Here is a 4,456-nt window from a genome sequence, read left to right as displayed (position 1 = left end):
ACTTAATTTTTCGCCCAAAAAAAAAAACGTAAGGGGTACCACTGTCGTTTTTTTTTCGGGCCGAATTTTTTTGAGTTTCGATATCTCAGCTCTGGAAGGGGCTAGAGCCTCCATTTTTGCACTCAGGTCTAAGTCTCATGGCCTTCTATCAGAATTTGGGAAGATTGGAGAAACTTAATTTTTCGCCCAAAAAAAAAAACGTAAGGGGTACCACTGTCGTTTTTTTTTCGGCCCGAATTTTTGAGTTTCGATATCTCAGCTCTGGAAGGGGCTAGAGCCTCCATTTTTGCACTCAAGTCTAAGTCTCATGGCCCTCTATCAGAATTTGGGAAGATTGGAGAAACTTAATTTTTCGCCCAAAAAAAAAAAACGTAAGGGGTACCACTGTCGTTTTTTTTTCGGGCCGAATTTTTGAGTTTCGATATCTCAGCTCTGGAAGGGGCTAGAGCCTCCATTTTTGCACTCAGGTCTAAGTCTCATGGCCCTCTATCAGAATTTGGGAAGATTGGAGAAACTTAATTTTTCGCCCAAAAAAAAAAACGTAAGGGGTACCACTGTCGTTTTTTTTTCGGGCCGAATTTTTGAGTTTCGATATCTCAGCTCTGGAAGGGGCCAGAGCCTCCATTTTTGCACTCAAGTCTAAGTCTCATGGCCCTCTATCAGAATTTGGGAAGATTGGAGAAACTTAATTTTTCGCCCAAAAAAAAAAAACGTAAGGGGTACCACTGTCGTTTTTTTTTCGGCCCGAATTTTTGAGTTTCGATATCTCAGCTCTGGAAGGGGCTAGAGCCTCCATTTTTGCACTCAAGTCTAAGTCTCATGGCCCTCTATCAGAATTTGGGAAGATTGGAGAAACTTAATTTTTCGCCCAAAAAAAAAAACGTAAGGGGTACCACTGTCGTTTTTTTTTCGGGCCGAATTTTTGAGTTTCGATATCTCAGCTCTGGAAGGGGCTAGAGCCTCCATTTTTGCACTCAGGTCTAAGTCCCATGGCCCTCTATCAGAATTTGGGAAGATTGGAGAAACTTAATTTTTCGCCCAAAAAAAAAACGTAAGGGGTACCACTGTCGTTTTTTTTTTCGGCCCGAATTTTTGAGTTTCGATATCTCAGCTCTGGAAGGGGCTAGAGCCTCCATTTTTGCACTCAAGTCTAAGTCTCATGGCCCTCTATCAGAATTTGGGAAGATTGGAGAAACTTAATTTTTCGCCCAAAAAAAAAAAACGTAAGGGGTACCACTGTCGTTTTTTTTTCGGGCCGAATTTTTGAGTTTCGATATCTCAGCTCTGGAAGGGGCTAGAGCCTCCATTTTTGCACTCAGGTCTAAGTCTCATGGCCCTCTATCAGAATTTGGGAAGATTGGAGAAACTTAATTTTTCGCCCAAAAAAAAAAAACGTAAGGGGTACCACTGTCGTTTTTTTTTCGGCCCGAATTTTTGAGTTTCGATATCTCAGCTCTGGAAGGGGCTAGAGCCTCCATTTTTGCACTCAAGTCTAAGTCTCATGGCCCTCTATCAGAATTTGGGAAGATTGGAGAAACTTAATTTTTCGCCCAAAAAAAAAAACGTAAGGGGTACCACTGTCGTTTTTTTTTCGGCCCGAATTTTTGAGTTTCGATATCTCAGCTCTGGAAGGGGCTAGAGCCTCCATTTTTGCACTCAAGTCTAAGTCTCATGGCCCTCTATCAGAATTTGGGAAGATTGGAGAAACTTAATTTTTCGCCCAAAAAAAAAAACGTAAGGGGTACCACTGTCGTTTTTTTTTCGGCCCGAATTTTTGAGTTTCGATATCTCAGCTCTGGAAGGGGCTAGAGCCTCCATTTTTGCACTCAAGTCTAAGTCTCATGGCCCTCTATCAGAATTTGGGAAGATTGGAGAAACTTAATTTTTCGCCCAAAAAAAAAAACGTAAGGGGTACCACTGTCGTTTTTTTTTCGGGCGGAATTTTTGAGTTTCGATATCTCAGCTCTGGAAGGGGCTAGAGCCTCCATTTTTGCACTCAGGTCTAAGTCTCATGGCCCTCTATCAGAATTTGGGAAGATTGGAGAAACTTAATTTTTCGCCCAAAAAAAAAACGTAAGGGGTACCACTGTCGTTTTTTTTTCGGCCCGAATTTTTGAGTTTCGATATCTCAGCTCTGGAAGGGGCTAGAGCCTCCATTTTTGCACTCAAGTCTAAGTCTCATGGCCCTCTATCAGAATTTGGGAAGATTGGAGAAACTTAATTTTTCGCCCAAAAAAAAAAAACGTAAGGGGTACCACTGTCGTTTTTTTTTCGGGCCGAATTTTTGAGTTTCGATATCTCAGCTCTGGAAGGGGCTAGAGCCTCCATTTTTGCACTCAGGTCTAAGTCTCATGGCCCTCTATCAGAATTTGGGAAGATTGGAGAAACTTAATTTTTCGCCCAAAAAAAAAAAACGTAAGGGGTACCACTGTCGTTTTTTTTTCGGCCCGAATTTTTGAGTTTCGATATCTCAGCTCTGGAAGGGGCTAGAGCCTCCATTTTTGCACTCAAGTCTAAGTCTCATGGCCCTCTATCAGAATTTGGGAAGATTGGAGAAACTTAATTTTTCGCCCAAAAAAAAAAAAACGTAAGGGGTACCACTGTCGTTTTTTTTTCGGGCCGAATTTTTGAGTTTCGATATCTCAGCTCTGGAAGGGGCTAGAGCCTCCATTTTTGCACTCAGGTCTAAGTCTCATGGCCCTCTATCAGAATTTGGGAAGATTGGAGAAACTTAATTTTTCGCCCAAAAAAAAAACGTAAGGGGTACCACTGTCGTTTTTTTTTCGGCCCGAATTTTTGAGTTTCGATATCTCAGCTCTGGAAGGGGCCAGAGCCTCCATTTTTGCACTCAAGTCTAAGTCTCATGGCCCTCTATCAGAATTTGGGAAGATTGGAGAAACTTAATTTTTCGCCCAAAAAAAAAAAACGTAAGGGGTACCACTGTCGTTTTTTTTTTCCGGCCGAATTTTTGAGTTTCGATATCTCAGCTCTGGAAGGGGCTAGAGCCTCCATTTTTGCACTCAGGTCTAAGTCTCATGGCCCTCTATCAGAATTTGGGAAGATTGGAGAAACTTAATTTTTCGCCCAAAAAAAAAAACGTAAGGGGTACCACTGTCGTTTTTTTTTCGGCCCGAATTTTTGAGTTTCGATATCTCAGCTCTGGAAGGGGCTAGAGCCTCCATTTTTGCACTCAAGTCTAAGTCTCATGGCCCTCTATCAGAATTTGGGAAGATTGGAGAAACTTAATTTTTCGCCCAAAAAAAAAAAACGTAAGGGGTACCACTGTCGTTTTTTTTTTCCGGCCGAATTTTTGAGTTTCGATATCTCAGCTCTGGAAGGGGCTAGAGCCTCCATTTTTGCACTCAGGTCTAAGTCTCATGGCCCTCTATCAGAATTTGGGAAGATTGGAGAAACTTAATTTTTCGCCCAAAAAAAAAAACGTAAGGGGTACCACTGTCGTTTTTTTTTCGGCCCGAATTTTTGAGTTTCGATATCTCAGCTCTGGAAGGGGCTAGAGCCTCCATTTTTGCACTCAAGTCTAAGTCTCATGGCCCTCTATCAGAATTTGGGAAGATTGGAGAAACTTAATTTTTCGCCCAAAAAAAAAAAACGTAAGGGGTACCACTGTCGGTTTTTTTTCGGGCCGAATTTTTGAGTTTCGATATCTCAGCTCTGGAAGGGGCTAGAGCCTCCATTTTTGCACTCAGGTCTAAGTCTCATGGCCCTCTATCAGAATTTGGGAAGATTGGAGAAACTTAATTTTTCGCCCAAAAAAAAAAACGTAAGGGGTACCACTGTCGTTTTTTTTTCGGCCCGAATTTTTGAGTTTCGATATCTCAGCTCTGGAAGGGGCTAGAGCCTCCATTTTTGCACTCAAGTCTAAGTCTCATGGCCCTCTATCAGAATTTGGGAAGATTGGAGAAACTTAATTTTTCGCCCAAAAAAAAAAACGTAAGGGGTACCACTGTCGTTTTTTTTTCGGGCCGAATTTTTGAGTTTCGATATCTCAGCTCTGGAAGGGGCTAGAGCCTCCATTTTTGCACTCAGGTCTAAGTCTCATGGCCCTCTATCAGAATTTGGGAAGATTGGAGAAACTTAATTTTTCGCCCAAAAAAAAAAACGTAAGGGGTACCACTGTCGTTTTTTTTTCGGCCCGAATTTTTGAGTTTCGATATCTCAGCTCTGGAAGGGGCTAGAGCCTCCATTTTTGCACTCAAGTCTAAGTCTCATGGCACTCTATCAGAATTTGGGAAGATTGGAGAAACTTAATTTTTCGCCCAAAAAAAAAAAACGTAAGGGGTACCACTGTCGTTTTTTTTTCGGGCCGAATTTTTGAGTTTCGATATCTCAGCTCTGGAAGGGGCTAGAGCCTCCATTTTTGCACTCAGGTCTAAGTCTCATGGCCCTCTATCAGAATTTGGGAAGATTGGAGAAACTTAATTTTTCGCCCAAAAAA

This window comes from Pimephales promelas, chromosome 19 (genome assembly GCF_988280905.1).
Source record: "Pimephales promelas chromosome 19, fPimPro1.hap1.1, whole genome shotgun sequence".
In the NCBI taxonomy this organism is placed as follows: domain Eukaryota; kingdom Metazoa; phylum Chordata; class Actinopteri; order Cypriniformes; family Leuciscidae; genus Pimephales; species Pimephales promelas.
This window is presented reverse-complemented; position numbering follows the sequence as displayed.